The sequence below is a fragment of the Mixophyes fleayi genome, chromosome 2, assembly GCF_038048845.1.
Source record: "Mixophyes fleayi isolate aMixFle1 chromosome 2, aMixFle1.hap1, whole genome shotgun sequence".
Taxonomy (NCBI): Eukaryota; Metazoa; Chordata; class Amphibia; order Anura; family Limnodynastidae; genus Mixophyes; species Mixophyes fleayi.
This window is the reverse complement of record NC_134403.1, coordinates 243929389-243951947: the sequence shown is the minus strand read 5'-3', so window position 1 is coordinate 243951947 and position 22559 is coordinate 243929389. Positions and strand designations below refer to the sequence as shown.

Genomic DNA, 22559 nt, shown 5'->3' with positions numbered 1-22559 from the left:
GATGATCTTGGGCACTGACCTGTCAGTCAATCCCCATGCCATCTCTTGAAGGGGGAGATGTCAGGATGAGAGCATAAATCTGATATGTTGAAATAGAATATTGAATGTCAGGACCCAAATAAATCTTTGCATGAATACCTAAATGAACCTGATCTTCAACTCAGATAAATGTGTGACCAAATGAGCTCAGTAGGAGGTAATTGAGTTAGGCAAACCCTTTGTGAAGAGACCAGCTTAAGATATGCAGATCACAGACATCCATTGTATTTGATCATGTATTTCCCTAGCTAATTGACTTCCTTTCAATAGGTAGTGTAAACACAAACTAACCCCTGGGTGTAAATTGGAAAGCCATATGCCTAGGTGCGAATCTTGGAGACTCTTGTATAAAAATCTGCATGGTCTTTATGCCGGTATATAGAAATATGAACTTGAAAGGAAATGCCTTCCTTTTTCATATTTTGGAAAATCCCTCTGCCACTCCGTACTGAGGGTCAAAAACCACACCAGGGTTTTAAAACATAAATACTAACTACACAGGGAACAGCCATAGTCACATGTATTTCAGGATGAGATTGGATATTGTTGTAATCCCATCATATTTGGTATTTAAATGTGTGGGAAATTATGATCGGTTTATTGAAGGGAAAGTTATGTCTCTGGGAGATATCTGACGAAAGCTAAGACCGGTCAAAACTTAGGAATAGTTTGAACAAACCTAAGGTGACACCCAGGGGTCATTTCCGCCCCCCACATTAGCATTCACACTGCCCTTGTGAATGCCATCCCATTTGAGTTTGCTTATAAACCTGTGTCTGGAGGGACAAAGGGTCAGACTTTTGGGGAAATCAAGTTACATTGATAAGCTGTCCATCTTCCTAGCCAATTCCCCTTGGCCAGAATGCAAACCATGTAAGTGCAAATCTGAATGTAATCCTTTTTATTTTAAACTGTTTTTTCTTGTTATGTCAATATATTAATTGTTTATTCATTATTTTTCTTGATATCTGAATGCCCTGTATTTTCGTATATTAAATCTATAATAGTTGCGTCCTTGATACTCTAACGAATTCATTGCCTGTTTAGAAGAGATTACTCGTCCAGGTTAACCCTTGGAATGCCAGTGTGCGATTTGTTGATACATTTGATTAACAAGCTGTGTGTGCTTGTATTTACATTTGTGTAACAGTCTGGAGGTGTGAAGAGTTAACCCTGTGTGTGCTGGTGTGGGTCTTGTTAGTTTGTGGATAACTAGAAGCCTGTGTGCCAGTGTGGGACAGTATATTGGGATCCTATTGCCCGTACTCAATAGGTGGTGGCAAACCTTGAAGTGTCTGGGGGTGTGAGAGCGCTGTGTTGGGGGCGATTCCGTAGGCCTGGAACCTGTGTGATAGGTGAGAGAGACTGTGGGCTGAAATCGTGTGTGAGCTCATACAGCAAACACCCCAAAGTCACGGCAGCTGGGAGCGTGTTCGTGACATACATTATTATCAACCTAAATAACACTAAATTCCAGTCAATTTTTATCACAGGTCACAATATGATTTTCATATACTTTTGCACAAAAGTTTATGCCACAGCTCACCCCCAAATAGTTGCCAGTGTTCAGTGCTTCAACAGAAGTAATCGGCCTTGAATTTATTTATCAAGGTCTCCACTCACATTGTATTGTGCCATAGCATTATTAATAGGCCTGGCAGTGTTCTTTAAAGTGTACTGACATTGTACTGTGCCATCGATATGGATTCATATCAGTTGAGAACAGACTAGGAGCACCAAGCACCTGCTGGCACCAGTCCTGATGATAGGAATGCCTGTATGTCATCTGCTAAAGTTAATGTTAAAGACTGAGGTGCATAGTGTTCTTAAAGTGAGGGAAACCAAAATGTAAAAAAACACAATTTTCCTTGGTAAATTAAAAAACACGTGTAATCAAGGCAAAGTTAAATGGGGTAGGGACTGATGTGAGCTAATATAACTTAGAACTATATCTTTTAACTATCTACATAACTAACCTAACTTATAATGGTCTCTGCTTAGTTCTCATCTGCTCTGTACAGCGCAGCAAAATTACTGGTGCTATATAATTAGCTGCTGCAGATGAGGATGATGACAGGGACGGGCAGGAGATGTTGTCTGTGGCTGGAAAAATTTCTGGACTTTACCGCCATTCTCCAACAGCATGTGGGAGATTGCAGCAGCATGTACCAAAGTACGTCACATTTTTCCGAAGTAGGCTACTCTGTGTGTCAGTGGCTTTATTAAGAGGCATACAGATTACAATCTGTTACAAAAAGTAAGGGATGTCATTGCAACATAGCTAATCCTGCTTGGACTCTCCAGAGGATATGAGATTTCTGATAACGACACCAATATTGTTAGAGAATTGCAGCAGGAGGGGGGGGGGGGGGGGGGAAGAATTCCATCTAATTTCTTGTGTTGCTCGCACAATCAACTTGGCCTTACAGAACTTTTAAAAAATGACAATGACATGCAGGAGATGCTGTTTGTGTCTCGAAAACGTTAGGGTCATTTTCGGGATTCTGCAACAGCATGTAGAAGACTAGAATTTGAGGGGAATGTACTTTAGTCCAGCGAAGTAGTCATCTGTGAAGAGAGTGCAGACACGGTTAGATTGAGTCAAGTTATTGCCTTAATTATACATTTTGAGAAGCAGATAGAGAAATTTTACGGATGAAATAAAACTAAGTAAATCTGCTAACTATATTGTAATTTTAGATTAAGTACTTAATTCGCTTCGCCAGGATCCAAGAGCGATCAACATCTTGTAATGACGTCTACTCCTTCAGTTTCTCTGGCAACTGCTTCTCGGAAAAGCTTAGCTTTCCCAAGACACCCAGTGGTGATGCAGATGAGTCAGCACAACATTTTGATATTTGCTCTGCTCTAAAAGAATTGTCCAAAAATCGTGACAGCTCTGCCATAAAATTAACTACAAATTTCATGAGGAAGGCCATTATCGCCAATTACATCAAAGTACACAGACTTCTATGATGGTGGATTCCAGCGGGGATGAATTACTATTGTTTGAGGAAGACGTACACAATGATGAGGGTGATTATGATGACAGTGTAGATTGCAGCAGGGGCTGAAATCTAGCTAAGAGAAGGGAGCTACCTGATGCTGGTATGCCTGGTAATATTTTGGGTAGAATGGCATGTTGGCATGTACCCATTACAGTAAAGTTTCACCTTTTTTAGAGAGGTTTTTTTTCTTTAAAAAGGTAAAATATGGGGGCGTGGTCTGGGGACCATATTGGTTGGACACGCTTTTAGAGAGCTCCGGTCACCAAGCCCTTAAAACGGGGCAAAAGACCCCTTGCTGTCCAAATTCGGCTTTAAAACATCTTTGACTGGACTGAGGTAGCACTAGAGAACTAATAGAGCCGCTCAAAAAAGCCATCCGTGCGGTCCCGCATGCATGCCCGCCTGAAACCAGCCTCCCCCTTAAATAGCTGGACATACTTGAGTGACATCTCCCCATGGACACCCCCTAATTCCACGGGCCATTCCCCTGCCACTAGCTGCCCCTTACCTGGGTGCCTCTACTCAAGACCCGGCGTGCGGCTAAACTGCCTCGCCCTGTGGACATTTGATCTGCGGTCCGGTGCGGAGGTTCTGGGGATCGGGCCTGATCCCGGCTGGAACTTGTCCTGACCCACGTTGTCTGGGCCTACTTCCGGCGGCATCCCCGGTCTGAGGTAACTGGAGAACCCCAACTTCCAGTGGGGGGCGGAGCCCATTGGCAGCGCGATATCGCTGCCTGTACATCAGCTACCAAAAACCTGCCCTCGGCTGTGCGAACACTCATCTTGGAACAGCCTGAAGAATTACAGCTTGGGATACCACTCTCCCTCTAAATCGCAAGTACCTCTTCATAGTTTCATAAGCAGGAGTACTGTGGACTGTACAAAGGCCATTAGAACCCCCCAGGGGAGACACCTACCATAGGACACTTGAGAACTTTTTGTCCTTTTTTCTCTTCTTATTTTACTTCCCCTAAACCTGTAATGGCTACTTAGCCCACCTGGGTTTGCCCCCCGTCTGTCTGCTACATACTCAATACCGGCAGGTGGTTTCCCAGGGATACTGCATTCAACATGAATGCGGGTAGAGGGTAGAGGCCTCAGGGGCGCAACTGGAGAGCTCACACATCATTTCTCTCGTCAAGACAAAGCTACCACCTCATCCCCTCCTCACTCGCCCGAGGGGGCACAGAACGATCAAGATACTCCAAATACCACAATCCCCTCCAAAATGACTTCCTGAGAAACAAGCTTGAAGAATTTGAGAACAGGGAACGTCGTAACAACCTTAGATTGCGTAATATCCCTGAATCAGTCGAGCCAAAGGATTTAGAAGAATATGTGAGTAAATTCTTCTCTTCCCTGGATTCCACATTATCCAACCATCCAATACAGATAGAGCGAGTTCACAGGGCCTTGAGACCTCGTCCGAAGGACACTGAACCCCCTTGGGATGTGATTTTGCGCCTATTATCCTTCAAGACTAAGGAACTTATATCTAACGCAGTTAGGAACTCTTCTTACACTGTCTTCGAAGGTTGTCATATACAAGTGTTCCAAGAACTTTGCCCCATCAACGATCGATAAAAGACGCAACCTCAGAGATGTGACATGTATCCTCAGAGGAAATGGTTATAAATATTGATGGGGATTTCCTTTCCACCTGATAATCGAAGTGGAGGGCCGGCAAGAGTCGATTCGTGCACCAAGGGAAAGGCAAGACCTGATCCACAGGCTTAATCTCTCTCGCCTTGACAGGATCCTGGGAGGAGACTCTCAGAATTTATCATCACAACAACCCCCCTGATTTGTAAACATGACTCTCCCTTAATGGAGGTTTTAAATGTCCATATCTCTTGCAAAAGTCATATATTGCTACGTTCTGCTTACAAAGTGTTTATTGTTGTTTATTCATGTTGAATCTCTTCACTGTACCATTTTAGGTGCAGCTGTTCCTGGTTACCAGTTTTGCTGATATTTAATTGCATTGTTTTATTTATAGATGGGCGAGGGACCCTTCCTGTACCCTCGGCCACGCACCCGTTTACTTTGGGAATTATATATTTCTCATATTAAGGTTCAAAATTTAAGTGCACTCCCACACTCTGTGCCTTGGCATAAATTAATGTGTAGGCGCTTTTTGCCTAGGTTTTTTGTTTACTTTGGTTCTTAGGCACTCACCCAGTAGGCTTCCCCTCTACCCGTGAGGCTTGAGTCTACGCCTTTACCCTTCTTCTTTATTTATTCTTATACCCCCTCATTTCTTTCTGTCCTTCCTTCCCTCCTCTTTCCTACCTTGTCTTCCCTGTCCTCATACCGTCTTGGCACCACAACCTAATAGTTTGCATCCTATCACTAGGAGGTCCTTTCATTAAATCTTGTAAATGTCTCTCACAACTCTCTCCCTTAATGTTAAAGGGCTTAACACCCCACAAAAACAATCTATGTTATTTCATACAATTCAGAAACTTAAAGGAGATATTATTTTTTTTGCAGGAATCCCATTTTAAGGCTGGTGGCCATCCCTCCTTGTCCTCAAGAAGATACTCAACGGTCTACTACTCCTCTCATTCTACAAAGAAAAATGGAGTTGCCATTCTCCTTCGTAATTCTGTCCCCTTTGTCATGTCAGCAATCAAGGATGACCCAGAAGGCCGGTTTCTCATCCTGATGGGAAAGATTGGTCATCTTGATATAACTTTCGCCAATATCTATGCTCCTAATGCAGGTCAGACTGCCTTTTTTTACACACTCTTTCTCTGAATTACACAAATCCCGTAAGGGCTTGCTCTTACTAGGGGGCGACTTCAATACCGTTATGTCCCCTTCTTTAGACAGATCAGCCTCTAGACATTCCTCCCCACCATCCCCACACACAAAAAATTTACAGAAACAGGTAGCTGAGGCCGGTCTATTTGACATTTGGCGTGCGTTGTATCCCACATCTAGGGATTATACGTTTTATTCTTTCACCCATCAATCTTACTCTCGGATAGATATGTTCATGGGTTGCGCAAATATCTTCCAACACATAAAAAAGGCCGATATTGTTTCTATCACATGGTCAGATCACTCCATACTTTCACTCTCGGTTGACCTTCTTCAGAATCCTCGGGGCAGATCCTCTTGGAGACTGAACGAGACTTTCCTTAAACTCCCTGGTTTTAAAGATCTTATAGCCGACTCTATCACTAATTATTTTAAAACTAATTCAAACCCAGAGGTTCAGACCTCCTCAATCTGGGAAGCTCACAAGGCGGTTATCCGAGGGGATATTATTCAATTTGCCTCCCGTAGAAAAAAAGAATGGAACAAGACTCTTAATAAACTAACTCTCCAACTTAAAAATTTAGAAACCTTACATAAGGAGTCTAATTCCCACTCATTATTGCAACAGATACAAAAGACTAGAGGGGAAATCCAATCGATCCTTGCATAAAAAATCGAGCGTCAGCTTAGGTGGCTTAACCAAACTTTTTTCGAGAAGGGTAATAAGGCTGATACACTCTTGGCCAGGAGATTACGAGTTAAGCGGGCTTCTCAGATAATCAATACAATCAGAAATAAAACAGGTAACCTGACCTTTGATCCCAGGGTCATAAATGAAACTTTACATAGCTATTATGAAAGTTTGTATAACCTCCGTAAAGACCAATCATCCCTGAAAGCTTCCCTCCAAGCCATCAACTCATACCTAGATAAATGTTCATTAGCCACACTATCTTCCCATCAGGCTTCTACCCTTAATAAAGCTATTTCCAGTGAAGAAGTAATTCTAGTGCTGAAATCACAAAAGAATTCTAAAGCCCCTGGCCCCGATGGCTTTATGATGTTATATTATAAAACATTCTCCAAAGAGCTAGTTCCTCACCTGACCCAGTTGTTTAATTATATGTTGATGGGAAGTAAATTTCATGCTGATTCCACCCGTTCCACCATAGTGGTGATCCCCAAACCAAACAAGGACCCAACCTGCTGTTACAGCTACCGCCCTATCCCACTAATTAACGCTGACATTAAACTTTTCGCTAAAATACTGGCAAACCGCTTAAACGCCTATATGCCAACACTAGTTTTCCCGGACCAGGTGGGCTTTGTCCCCTCTAGACAGGCCCTAGATAATACCAGACGCACAATAGATATTATTGCCCACATTAATCAGAACAAGATTCCATCAGTTGTTCTGGCCCTTGACGCCGAAAAGGCCTTCGACAGGCTTTCTTGGCCTTTCATGTTTCGTACACTTAACTACTTTGGGTTAAACGGGGCTTTCCTATCGGCCATTCAGGCTCTATACCACCGTCCCTCCTCTTCAGTGTTGACAAATGGGCTTTTATCCCAGGCTTTCTCCTTAGGCAATGGGACTAGACAGGGGTGCCCCCTGTCTCCCCTATTGTATGCCTTGTGTATTGAACCACTGGCTGCTGCCGTTAGACGAAATCCGGATATTACAGAATTCGGATAGGGCCCCGCCACTTTAAAATATCGTTATTTGCTGATGAAGTCCTATTAACACTTTCCAATTCCCTAATCTCGCTTCCAAACTTACTCGAAGAACTTAAGGAATATGGCTCCCTGTCAGACTATAAAATAAATAATTCTAAATCGGAAGCCCTTTCACTTCAAGTTCCCAACGTCACTAAAAACATACTTGAATCTTCATTCAGGTTCCAATTGCGCCCCAAGGCGTTGCGTTATTTGGGGGTCCAGATTACGAAAGAATATAAACAGCTGTTTCATGCTAACTATACCCCCCTGTTTGAATCAATAAAGAGAGACCTTATAAAATGGGACCCACTTTTTGTCTCCTGGTTTGGTAGGATTAGCGTAATTAAGATGAACGTTTTACCCAGAGTCTTATATCTGTTTCAGACACTTCCCATCTCCATTCCAGGCACTTTTCTAGCGAACCTGCAATCAATAAGTGGTAGATTCATTTGGCAAGGAAAAAAGCCGAGACTAAAACGGTCCTGCTTAGCTAAATCCACCCACTCAGTGGGATATGGGCTTCCGATCTTTGAACGTTACTATCATGCAGTTAACCTTAGCCATATCATCTCCTGGCAGTCTGCCCCGGGGAACAAGAGATGGGTCGATTTGGAGAATGCACACACACCAGATCATAATTTGAATTACCTACTCTGGCTCCCCAGAAGTCAAAGGCCGGCCTCAGTTTACTCACATCCCTCTATACTATTCACACTCAACTTATGGGAAAAACTGCACAGGAGATGGGAGCTTACCTCGTAACCTTCTCCACTTACCCCGCTGTGGGCCCACCCAGACTTCCCGATAGGAAACATCAAATCATATTCGCGTCCCTGGCAGGAAGCGGGTATCACTCAGTTTACCCATATTCTTGGAGAATTTGCTCCCCAGAATTTTTCAGATATGAGAGAGAAAAAGGGCCTTCCTTCGTCCTTGCATTTTGCTTATGTCCAAATAAGAGGCTTTATACAATCACTCTGTAGATCATCCAAATTTCGTAAGCCCACACCTTTTGAGAGGAGTTGTATGGACCGTTCTGGAGCTCCAGGATTGATATCTCTGGTGTATCATGCTTTCCTGAGTTTCCTACAATTGAGAGGCACAACTTGTGGCCCCACCTATGCTAACATCTATTTGGGGTGGTGGGAAAGAGAAGTGGTTTTCATCGAGCAAAACGAGAAATTTACGAAATACATAACGATGTGGTTCAGATTTATTGACGACGACTTCCTAATTTTGGAGGGTGAAAAAGATATGTTTACTGAATTTATGGATTTATTAAATAAAAACGAAATAAATCTAAAATTAAGCTTTGATATAAATCGGACAAAAATCAATTTTCTGAACCTTACAATTTATGTAACAGACAAGATGGAACTCTCTACTGATATGTTTAGAAAAATAACCGCCACAAATAACCTTCTCCACGCAACAAGTTCCCACTTACCATCTACCATTAAAGGTATCCCAAAAGGGGAATATTTACGGATTCAACGTAACTGCAGCCAAGATAATATATTTAAATTACAGGCAAAAGAACTCCAAATGAGATTGGAAAGGAGAGGATATAGTCATAAAATTCTTAAAAAATCATATAATGAAGTGAAAAAAATCAATAGGGATCTCTTAATCTTTCCAAAAAGAAAAACTGAAGTCTCCAATGAAAAAGTGTGATTCATCAGTAAATTTAATAGCCAGTGGAAGGCTATAGAGAATATACTACAAAAACATAGTCATATTTTAAAATTAGATCCTGACATATCAGAAATTTATTGGTGATAAGATCCCCACAAGCTGGAGAAGATCAAGAAATCTGAAAGATCTTCTGGTGCAACGTCACTTTGAAAATAGGATTGAGATTCAACCAACCATTGATAGAATTACAGGATGTCACGCCTATGGAAAATGTAAAGCCTGCAAATTCATTAAAAAACTAAAAACTTTACAGACAGAAATCACCAAATTAAATAATTTATAAATTGTGATACAAGAACAGTAATTTATTGCTTGACCTGTACTTGTAACATTAACTACATAGGGATGACTAGTCGACCCCTAAAGCAGAGATTATTGAAACATGCAGGCAATATTAGAAATGCTGAACAAGACACTAGAAAATTGAAAAAATTAACAACAGTGGCAAGACACTTCCAAAAAATACATCAGAGCAATCCTGATCAACTGATAGCCTTTGGTATGGAAAAAGTCAAATTATGCATTAGGGGGAGCAATATAAAAAAAGAGCTACTTAAAAGGGAAGCGAGAATGATCTTCCTAATGAATTCTATGCAACCAACAGGCTTAAATGAAAATGTGAATTACACTTTAAAATGTAATATTTATTTACATACCCAGAGTGAACTGTCCACATTGGAATTATTCCAAAAATAACAAAGTAAGAATGAAAAATATGTAAAAGATCCAGTGGATCTGGAGGAGAAAATAAATTACATTATGTTCCTTTAAAATCTGATATTTATTTGTATACCTGGAGCGGATTGTTCTTGTTGGATTTATCCTAAAATAAAAAGTAAAAAACAGAAAATTAATATCACACAAAAAGAAATAAAGAAAATAAATCTCTATATACATACCTGGGATGGGTTGTTAATGCTTGTGATGATCTGCTAATAAAATTATATAATAATAATAATACATAACATAAATAATAGACATTCACATAGAAATAGAAACTTAAAGATCACATATATATAAAATATGTTATATTAATATAGATAGACTGTATTGATTAATTTAAGGTGCAAAGTTAATTAGGATAGAAAATTGCTGTCCTATCAATTTCAGATATCGGAACTTATATAAGATTGCAGTCCAAAAATACATATAAGAATAAGTAATTAAAATAGACTCCAATACAATGATCACATGCAAATTTAATAATCACACATTAAATCTTTGACAAAAAAACTTATATAATGCTATAGTAAGCATAGTTTAACTTAAAAATAATGACCTTAGGGCTCTGATTTTATTTTAACACCAATACTATTATATTTTTCATTATTTTATAATCAGATAAAATTTTCCTAACACTTAATTCACTATGTTATTTAATTTTTGTAATACAACTTTTATACATTTCTTCAATTAAGGTTAACTTTACACATATTTAATTCACTCTAATGAATAATTTATATATATAATTTATTCATAACACTAAGATATTTTGGTTCTGATTGTACTGTATACTACAATTTATTATTATTAATAAAAATAGTTTAGAGGGTAAATCTAATTGTCCTTTTATTGTACTCCCTGATTAAAATCCGAATATCACTCACTTTTTTATAATCCATATTTATTTCTACTTATGTCTATGTCTGCATAAACATAATTCTCATTTAGGATCTTATAATAATTGCTATGCACTCATTTATATCTCAAATCTCTTATCATTAATATCTAAACATAACCATATATTAAATCCTATCATTCCCAGTGCACATTAGATGGAAGAAGATATTTAGAAATGACATACCATTACCATAAAAAATATAAGATAAATAGTAGCCCCATCTCAAGTTAACAACCAATCAGGAGAGATCGTATTAGTAATCACTGATTGGTCAATCAGAGTTTAAAAACCCCGCTCGTCCAGAGTAACGGGTTTGCCGTGAACAAGCATATCAGCGAAACGCGCGTTGGTTTCACTGACTATGCCTTAGTAAAATGTCCAAGACAATTTAGCAGCAGCTGCAGTTTAGATCCAAGAATAGACCTATTAGATATAGTATCCCGCATGGATTAATCTTTTAACTTAATACTCGCTAGTAACTCCGTTGCCGTGACATTATCGGTACAACATCTAAGTGGATCAGTCTTATCAGAAATAAGCCACTAATTACACTCATTATAATAACTAAAATAAGTAAAAGAACTAAACAACGAGACATATAAAAAATGGGTTAGTCACAATATAAAATGTGTAACTGACCCCTTTAGAACACATATGTGGATATTATTGAATGTAAATTTAGGAATCTACACGGCACAAGAAATAGGTTGCCGTTTCTATGATTCTCAGATGACTCAGGCCACACGCTGTTTGATATATCTGATATAACAATTGTAACAAAGTATAACCAAATTGGCAATAATAGATGAGTAATCAATCCACACATGAGAGACTTGTATCCGTTTGCATAGCAGCTTCTAATCACAGTATTCACGCTGCAATTCATGAGATATGAACTCACGGGAAAAAGATCTATATCTATTTGCATAATTTTCTTGATTATAATACTTATACTGCAATTGCACAATTGAAAGGGGTTTGTATATCAGAGAAGAGTTAAGCTCTCGGATATTATTTATTTGAACAGTATCCAGTTATGATATTCTATCCCCAGTGGTTAAATACTAAGAGACATCTAAGGCATAGCCAGTTTTTATACAATATTTAATTATTACAATTTTAATCTGGTTACATATTTCGCTGTTTATTTTATAATTAATTCAATAAAGGTTAAGTTTTATTATTTAGAGATTATTACTCTTGCTGGATAACTAATGCGGATATGGAGTGATTAGTGCATCACACTTAAAACCTCTTATTCTTTTCTTTCTGTTCTAACTTCCGACAAAGTTCCAAGCTTTCATAAGGTATGGGATCCTTGGTACTCTTTCCATCAAACATCAATGCCCGCCACTTAGAAAACCGTATTACAGATATATTTACCAGGTTAGCTTACATATACTCTCAAGGGGGCTGATGTTACAGAACCTCGAAGGAGGATTGCTTTAACTTTTCCCTCCCACTCTATTCCTTTTTTACTTTTTCCCTTCCTCTCTGTTCTTCTCCCCCTTTACCCTCTTCCTCTCCTACCCTCTTTCTACTTTATTATCTTTTAATAAAAAATGAAAAGGAATTAGCAACGATACGATGTTTCATAACAATAGAGACTTATTCCGCTCATAGTTGGATCAGGTCATTTACTTTCATTTAGCATCTTCATAGATCAATTTACAACAAACCCATAACAAACCACAGAACCAAGCAGGGTATTTCCCTCCTCTCGCTTACTGACCTTTGGGTACTTACTTTCAAAATTAGAGTTTTCCCAATAAGAAAGGTATAATGTTTTCAGTACTATGCTTTATGTTGGAATACTACTTTGGTTATCATCATTGACCTGTTTTAAACCTACTGTCTCAGTATTATTACTGTGTAATGTTTGGAACTTATGTTTTTGTGGAAAATAAAGAGTTTAAAAAAAAAAAAAAAGCAAAAGATTTTTATTTACATTTTTGTTTCCCTGACTTAAAAACAGTATGTACTTGAACATAGACTTTAGTACATGTGGTAGAAGGATTAGCATCATCATGACTGAGACTGGAGAATGACAAGAACAATGCCACCCCTCCTGTTTCTCCTGTATGAGCTATGGTACAATAAAATGTAACTGCAGATTTAGACCACGCCGGGCAGGCCTATAATTTCTAATTTCAGCAATTACAATTAGCAATGGAGCTCTTCTCTTTAGGTGTTACCTATATAACGCAGTAGAATTTGCCTGCAAATTCTACAGACAAGCCTGCTTTCTAATCACTGACTCTTAGCAATTGAGCACTTGTCTTTGGGTGTATGTTAGACCCTACACTTTGTAGTGCAAATTCAGAAAAATACAGTGCTATATTAGGATTTCAGCACTCAGAAAATTCAGCTCTTTTATAAGGGTGCATATGAGACCCCAAACACTTTGTAGTGCAGATTCAGAAAAATTACCACCCTCCTATTTCTACTCTATCACTTTGCTTGCTCTATACTGTGAACTAACCCTTCTCTGTCCCTCTCTCAAATGGCGCTAGATCGCCATGGAGGCGGGTATTTTTTGATTCCAAAACTCGCGAGATCCGAGAACCGACGATGTCACGATGACGTTTTGCCTCGTTTTGGAATCTGAATAGGCGCGAGAGTACTGAGCCAACTCGGCTCGGTACTCGGAACCCTGAAGTTCGGGTGGTTTCGGTATCAAGGAAACCGAGCCCGCCCATGTCTAGTGGGGACCCACACACCATTGATGAATCAGGAAGGGAGGAATGTATCAGCACCAGTCAAAATACACACAAAAATCTTTCCTTTTCTGAGTCACATGACTATGTCGAACTAATGAAACTAGAAATTAAGGAGTCAGAAAATGTGCAAGATATCCCTATACCTAATGCAGATTGGAACTTATTTGTTGACGGTTCCAGGTATTATAATGAAGGGTCACTTCGCACAGGGTGTGCTGTGAGAGACCTTGATACAACAACCACTCCCACCCTCCTGCTCAGCACAGGAGACGGAGTTGCATGCACTCACTGAGGCATGTATAATGGCAAAAAAATCAAACAGCTAACATATACACATATGGGATGGCCCATGACTTATAGGATGGGCCAATATGGAAGAGCAGGGACCTTGTGAGGTCGGCAGGAAAACCCATCAAGCATGCAGAACAAATAAGGGCTCTGTTTAGAGCTTTGCAGCTACCCAGAAAGGTAGCCATATTGAAAGTCCAGGCACACACTAGAGAAAATATTAGGAAGGCTAGGGGAAATGCAAAGGCAGATGTTGCTGCTAAACAGGCAGCCCTTATGCCCAGGGTGTAGGTCTGTCACGTGACGCAGGGTGAAATCCCTGTAGAGCCTGTAACCCTTGAAATATTGCAGAAGTTCCAGGAAAAAGTCTCCTCAATAGACAAAAAAGCATGGGAAAAGGAAGGTGCCACATGTTAGGGAGGACTCTGGAGAACAGATGATAAGTATTGTTATGTGCGTATCGTCGCTAACCAATAACGATTGTCGAACCTCGATTTGTGTTTCCAAAGCACAAAGATTTATTCGCAATAAGTGGAAAAATATGCTCAAGCGAAGTAATAGTAAATACAGCCGTTACTTATCGCAGGCGCTCTGGATCCAGTGCAGTCATTCAATCCTGAAGTCTGGGGACAAGATGTCTGCCCTCTGGATCCCAAGCTGCTGCTTATATACACAATCAAATACAGTAATACAATGAAGATGGTATAGCTTGCATCTATTGGTCCGGGTCTCAGGAATGTCCAAGGGGTCGTCAATCATTGGCTGGTTCATCCTAAGGAATCCAAAGGAGGGGGTCATCTCTGCAGGGGGTATGCTCTGCTCTTCCCGCCCGGATTCCTTAGTCTTAAGTAGTTCATAATTCCCTATCATTCATAACTTGCGTATGCACTCTGCGATTCCCTCGCAGAGTGAACCAAACAGTAGGATATGTAATAAGGTTCATTATGATACCACTCATGATGTTATTCCTTTAACCCATTCCGTGTATTTCACTAATATGCATGTAACTCTGATATAACATATAAATACCACTATATTTCGACATAACTGACTATGTGTTGCAATTACCATTAATGTGTACTATTTTATAAGTATGCGTGTTTGTGCGAATGTATGGTAAAAGACCGATTACTGTTGCTGCCACGTGTAGTGGATGCGTACGCCCTTTCACGCCGTAGCGTGCCCTTGTACATCATAGCGTACCGTACGCATCTTTTCAGACAAAGACAACCAAGTTTGCTAGACTTTAATTGAAATGACTTTATCCAATTTGCTGACTTCGACAGTTCCACCCTTTGATAGTGTAATAAACTATCACCCAATCACCGTTTCAAGTTCAGGATTATACAATACTTCTTCACAGACCATGATCTCAGTATCTGGTACCACCCTTTCAGTCTCTTTCTCAGTGTTACTCCCATGAGACCGTTTTCCACACTTCAACACAGTAGGAACACATTTGACAACTAAACCAATTGCTAAGATGACACCCAGTATAAGGAGAAGGAGCTTACCTACACTCGCAATCATTTCCTGTACCCACTCCCCCAGACCGGAGAACCATTTTGCTGGGTTCAACCATGAGAACCAACCCGCCACCTTTTCCCCGACCTCATATAACGAAGAATTATGGCTCTTTCGAAATTCCCATTTCAGCTGCAAAATTTCATCCATCTTCCGGTCTATAACCTCTTTAGGGTCTTCCGTATTATTAGTAATGTACGTGCAACATTTGACACCGAACTGGGTGGCCAGTGTCACACAGTACCCACCAGTAATAGAGGTGAGATAATTTAGTACCAGTCTATGTTGCACCAACTCCTTCTTGTACGCTTGTAGCTCCCTTCCAGTATACCTGAAAGTGTCATCATACATCTCGGTGATATTATCTATTAATTTAGCTAGGTCTTGGATATATTTAAAGTTTAATGTTCCCCGAGCGGTCCTGGTGAGATCTAGAGCAACCATAACTTGGAAACCAGCAGTTTCACTAATCAATTTTGTAGCTATGGGTTCCTCACCAGGAATCATATTTCTCTTGCCACGGTGTTCATACTGTGTGTGTATGTATGGTGGTGATGTAGTCTTGTGAATATCTACCATTTCTTCATGAGTAATAGTCATGATTTCAGGAACCAGTTTAGCTAAGAAACACAAGCCCTTGGAACTCGGAGTCACCCAGGAATAAGCTTTTCTTCCACAAACAAAATACACATCCTCAGGGAGAACATAAGGGACAGTATGCCCATGAATTATGTCACACAGAGTTTTGATAAAACTACCCGTGCCTAGTGTCTCCATCTGCTCTAGACATGTGTCGGCATTAATGACATTTTCACATTTATCTGTAGAGACTTTTCCAATAGATACCTTCTTATGTTTGGTTATACGCCCTAACTTGTGACTTCCATCAGCATTCCTGCCTAGTAGTGACCTTGTGAGTCTCTCTCTAAAATGAGTGTGGCGAGCCATTGTCTGATCTGATAGGTCAGCCTCCCAATTCTCCAGGCGCTTTGCATGAGATATGTTTAGGCACAGCAAAGATCGGCCTATGGAGTATTGTCGAAGCGTCAGACTAGGGGACCTAGTGTCATTGTACCTCCCTTCTATGGGCCTCCCACCCCTTAATTCGAGTACTTCGGATATGTTTAAAGGGAATGGCACTAGTCCTATGTTATACTGCCCTTGAGGCACATGAGAGCACACCCAACACTCGGTTTGGTTTAGTACCTTACCCACCAGGGAGTGATAATCCTCCAAAGGATGCCCGCCTATATTCAGAGTACTGGGGGACTGGCATCGTTGGATGCATCTCTCTTCAACTAGGGAGTTGCAGAACTTGCAGATACAATACTCATCAGACAATAGCCCCTCACACTGCCTCCGAGTTCCTGAGCTAGCAGACCTTTTCATAACCCCTGGACCAAGTTTGATAATGGGCTGCTCAGGATATCCTATTAACTTTTCTTCGGCCTCCATTTCATCCGTATCACTCCCAGAACTCTCCTCCGTCCTCCATTCTCCTTCACAAAAATAGAATGTCCTAGAAAAAGTAAAAACAAGGAAAATCCTGGAACAAAAGAAAAACAAAAACCGCCACTCCATCGCTGGAAAGATAGTTCTGAGGCAACGTCTCTGGTTCAGGTGTCTCAACTGCAGGCTTTAGGTCTCCCGGAACAGGTTCACAAGTGACAGTTCTATGTCGTCGGTCTGAGTCTTGTCTTGCACTTTCTCCGGATTATGGACTCTCCTGCAGTGGGTGGAATGGACCCAAGTGTCTCTCTCTGCAACCTTCAGTGATGTAGTACTGGTCAGCAGCACTTGGTACGGGCCTTCCCAACGGTCTGTTAAACAACATGAACGTAAGAAATTGCGGATCATAACATAGTCTCCAGGTTCAACATCATGACAGTTCGTTTCTGGCATACCAGGTGACAGCATTTTTAGTTGTTGTTGTTGTTTCAGCTGTCTACTCATTTTTATAAGATATTGTACAGTCACTTCATTATTACACTTTAAGTCGTCTTGTGGACTCACGATCAAATGAGGTTGTCGTCCGAACAGTATCTCAAAGGGGGACAGATTAAGAGGAGGTCTAGGAGTGGTTCGAATGCTGTGGAGGACCAACGGCAAAGCCTCAGGCCATGCCAACCCAGTTTCAGCCATTATCTTACCTAGTTTGTTCTTGATAGTACCGTTTATTCTCTCCACCTTACCACTGGCTTGTGGTCGGTAAGGGGTGTGAAGTCTGCTACTGATTCCCATGAGTTTACACATATTTTGGAAGACATCACCAGTAAAATGGGTACCCCTATCACTTTCAATGATTCTAGGGATACCGAACCTACACACAAAGTCTTGTACGATTTTCTTTGCAGTGAACACAGCAGTATTAGTGGCTGCCGGATATGCTTCTACCCAACCGGAAAACACATCAATACACACTAACACATACTTTAGATTCCTGCACGGTGGTAATTGGATATAGTCAATTTGTATTACCTGAAAAGGTCCGTCTGTAGGAGGGATGTGGGATGGCTCAGTTGGAATAGTTTTCCCAACATTTTTCCTCAAACAAATAAGACATGACATTGCTTTCTTACCAGCCTGAGAGGAAAATCCGGGAGCACACCAGTATGCTCTCACCAGTTTGCGCATACCTTCTTTACCCAGGTGAGTCAGGCCGTGTGCTGCTTCAGCCAGGCTTGGATAGTATGTTCGGGGAGCTACAGGCTTACCTTGTCCATCCCTCCAGAGTCCTGAGGACTCTTGACCACATCCCTTCGCCTTCCAGACCGCCTTTTCCTGCAGGGAACACAAATCTTGCATTTCAATTAATTTCTGCATGTCTAATGTCTGAAAAACCATCATAGTCTCGGTCGATATAGTCATAGGTTGCCCTGCTGCCCATTTAGCAGCTTCGTCTGCCCTGTTGTTGCCCAATGACACTGGGTCTTCTTCAAAGGTATGGGCTTTGCACTTTATGACGACTACTGTTCTGGGTAACTGTATCGCTGTCAGAAGTCCTTTTATGTGTTGTGAGTGTGCCACTGGTGTACCTGCTGCTGTCGTAAAGTTTCTAAGATGCCAAAGGGCCCCAAAATCGTGCACTACCCCGAAGGCGTACCTAGAGTCAGTATATATATTGGCTGATTTACCCTCTGCCAGTTCACACGCTCTCTTTAGTGCTACTAGTTCCGCCACCTGGGCTGAGTGAGGTGGACCAAGGGGTTCAGCTTCTACCACATTCTGATCGTCTACAACAGCATAACCAGTACATAGCTCTCCTGTCTCTGTCTGTCTATGGCAACTTCCGTCTGTATAAAACGTAAAATCTACATTTTCTAAGGGGGTGTCACGTATGTCGGGCCTTGCAGTAAAGGTCTGATTCAGGTGTTCCATACAGTCATGCGTGTCAGTATTCTTGCCTAACTCATCATCAACCAGGGTCTCCTCACCTCCCACCCTTTGTGTCTCTTGAGACACATACGGAAGGTATGTAGCTGGATTTAGGGTGCTACATCATTTGATGGTGATGTTTGAGGGTGCCATCAGGGCTAGTTCCCACTTTGTGAATCTAGCTGAAGAAACATGTCTGGTTTGGGCTGAATTTAACAGAGCTGATACAGCATGGGGTGTATAGATGGTTGAATTATGTCCTAATACTACATCCTCGCTCTTACTTACTAGAAGGGCCGTTGCTGCTACACTTCTGAGACATGTTGGGAGTGACCTTGCCACATTGTCTAATTGTGCACTGTAGTATGCTACCGGTCTGCTAGCGTCACCATGTTTCTGTGCGAGGACACCTGCTGCACAGCCATCAGCTTCTGTACAAAATAGCTCAAAAGGCTTTTCATAATCAGGCATTCCCAATGCAGGTGCTCTTGTCAGACTATCTTTAAGATTAAAGAACGCTTGCTCTGACTCTTCTGTGTGTACAACACGTTCTGGTTTTGAGGAAGAGACTAGCTCCTGCAATGGTAATGCCAGAATAGAAAAACCTGGGATCCAGGACCTACAGTATCCACACATCCCCAAGAAAGTACGAATCTGCTTCTGGCTCTGCGGCAGGGTCATGTGTTGTATGGCCTCAATTCTGTCGGTTGTCAGGTGTCTTAGCCCCTTAGTGAGGCAGTGTCCTAAGTATTTGACCTTAGTCTGACATGGCTGTAATTTATCCTTTGCCACCTTGTGCCCTGTTTGTGAAAGATGAAGCAACAACAATTTAGTATCATGTAAGCATGACATAAAAGAATCAGAGCACAACAACAAATCGTCCACATATTGAATTAGAACAGACCCATTGTGGGGTTGAAAGGATTGCAAACAGTCATGTAAGGCTTGGGAGAAAATACTGGGGCTGTCAATGAACCCCTGGGGTAGTCTGGTCCATGTGTATTGCACTCCCCTGTAGGAGAATGCAAAAAGGTATTGGCAGTCAGGGTGAAGAGGGACTGAGAAGAAAGCAGAACATAGATCAATGACAGTAAAATGACTGGCAGACGGTGGAATCTGCATGAGGATAACAGCTGGATTCGGCACTACGGAAAATTGGCTCTCAACAACTTTGTTAATTCCCCTTAAGTCCTGGACTAATCTATAGCCCCTCCCCCCACTCTTCTTCACAGGGAAAATGGGACTATTTGCTGTACTGGCTGTACGAATTAAAATCCCTTGTTGTAACAGCCTCTCAATAACAGGATATACCCCTAGTTCCACCTCCGGTTTTAATGGATACTGTGGGATTTTTGGAGCTATCCTACCACTTTTTAGATTGACCATGACAGGGGCTACGTTTGCCATCAGTCCAGTGTCCTGTCCATCTCTGGTCCATAGGGAACCTGGTATTTCCAGCAACATCCCCTTTACTTGAGATGGACTTTGTTCTATAACAGGAGAGTGTAACATTAACCTTTGAGGGGTGTCCAATATGTCCTGTACCTCATGTGCAACCTTCTCGGGTATATCTAGGAACACACCATCTGAAGTACAGTATATGACACATCCCATTTTACATAACAAGTCTCTCCCTAGCAAGTTAGTAGGAGCCGCTGCAGCCAAGAGAAACAAATGCTTAGTATGCAGAGGCCCGATAGTAACTTCGGCGGGTTTAGTTAGAGGATAATGTAACACTTTTCCCGTCACCCCCATAGCTGGAATAGTTTTGCTGGTCATCTGTAGATTGAAAGGAGAGGTTATCACAGATCGGGCCGCCCCTGTATCTACAAGAAAAGTTTGTTTCCTGCCAACTATGTCAACTATCATTGTTGGTTCTTTACTCTGACTCTCAGTTAACCTCACTGGCTGTAGACTACAGGTATGACCTGACCCCTAGCGCTGACTATTGATTTCCCGCGCAGCATTTGCTGCCGTAATATGCGCGGGTAGATGTGAGTCTTCTAGTCTATGTGAATCCTTTCTTGGAGGATATCTATGTGACCCACCCCTATGTGTATTGAGTCTTTCTTTATTACAATCTCTCCTGTAATGTCCTTCCTCATTACAGTTGAAACACCTGATCACTTTAGGTTTCCTGTTATATGGGTTGTATGCTGGTGGTCGTGTGTGCACCCCTTCTAGAGCCTGTATACTTACCGTCATTAACTTATCACTTTTCTCTTCCCTTTTTCTAAAAAGGTTCTTGTCATGCTCCACAGCAGACTCCCTAAGGAAGTCTACCGTGACGCCTCTCCAATTAGGTAATGTGGTTTGTACTCTCGTCTTTAAATTTTCCCTAAGGCCATCCATCAGTACCCCTACAGCTACCTCTCTGTGATGTGGGTCCTCACTTATGTTGGATATCCCAGTAAATCGTGCGATCGCTGTTATAGCTCTAGCAAAGTAATCTGAGGCAGTTTCACTATCCTTTTGTTTAATGGTGAAAATCTTACTCCAATTTACCACTACTGGAAAACAGATGGCTAAGTGTTTGACAATTTGTTCTATATTCCGTTGGTTAATCTCATCAGTCAAGGTGTCATCTTCCTCCAACAAACAATCTCCAATAAATTTTTGTATGTTAGTATTGGGAGGAAGACACGCCCTCAACACTACCCGCCAATCCTTACTGGTTGGTTCGTGAGCATTCCCTAAGTCTTTAACAAATTTCTGACATTTAGCTAACTCCTTTCTAGGGTCCGGGAATTCAGTCATAATGGAACGTAATTCTGATCTAGTCCAGGGACAATGCATAGTAACATTTCTTAAAGGAACTACACCATCCTTATCTGGTTTCCCATTGGGAACCGATATTGTGCGGACCGGGAACACACCCTCTGGTACACTAACTTCAGGGGACGCTACAGGATTTACAGGCCCTAGATTTAGAACACTTTCACTCCTAGTGATCACGCTACTCTCACCTATCTCAGCCATTTTCTCATACTTGCGCTGAGCCTTTAGTACATTAACAGCATGGGCAATGGCCGAAATCACAGTGGGTTAATCTTCATTTTCAGATACACTTGATTGAAACTGATTTAAAACAGGGTACAACTTAGTAATTTTTCTATTTTCAGTTTTAACAACGGCTGTACTTACCCCTCCCGCCACATAAGGTGGCGGGTGCGCGCTTGCGCTGAGTTCTCAATGGTTACATCCGCCTCGCGCGCGCTTTTCGCCACACCTATTTCCGGTTTGCATTCGCTGCTCTGCCACGTGTTACCTTCCATTTGCCACAATTTTAAACAATCATTATGTCCATTTCTCTTTTTCGTTGACTTGATCAACCATATTTTATCTTTTACAGTATTTAGTACCTCTGCATTAAAACTCCCTATTGTTGGGAAAGGCCTATCACAAGCTTTGGTCATCCCGACCCACGTGTCACAATACACAGTTGCGTATGCACCATATTTCTTACACATGAGAAACCTCGCTGAACCAAATAGGGCCTTCCTTAGGCAGTACACTGACCATCTCTAGCGTATGCTTAGCACCCATGTTGAACAATATACCTTCTACCCGGAACACAGACACACCGCAATGCTCTGTTCCTTCCGGCCAAATGTGAAATACAGACACACCGCAATGCTCTGTTCTTTCCACCTAATAATTTCAACTCTGTTGCTATACTCACCGCTAGAGATCTATAATGCTCGGTGAACGTATTTCCTTTAGCCGCGCTCACTCGCTTTTCTCGCCCCTGGCGAGGGTCCCTAATACAGAAATATCACTGTGGGCCCCAAGGGCTATCAGC

At 41.4% G+C, this 22559-nt stretch overlaps 1 long non-coding RNA gene across 1 annotated transcript in view; it reads right to left on the bottom strand.

Moving 5' to 3' along the window:
- The window catches only part of LOC142140337 (uncharacterized), a 41643-nt gene that overhangs the window by 13843 nt on the left and 5241 nt on the right, over positions 1-22559 (bottom strand). Inside the window, exons 2-3 of the long non-coding RNA XR_012688417.1 lie at positions 10129-10158; positions 10023-10052 (exon numbers count right to left, since the gene is read on the bottom strand). This is a non-coding gene — a long non-coding RNA (uncharacterized LOC142140337). The remainder of the gene's footprint in view (positions 1-10022; positions 10053-10128; positions 10159-22559) is intronic.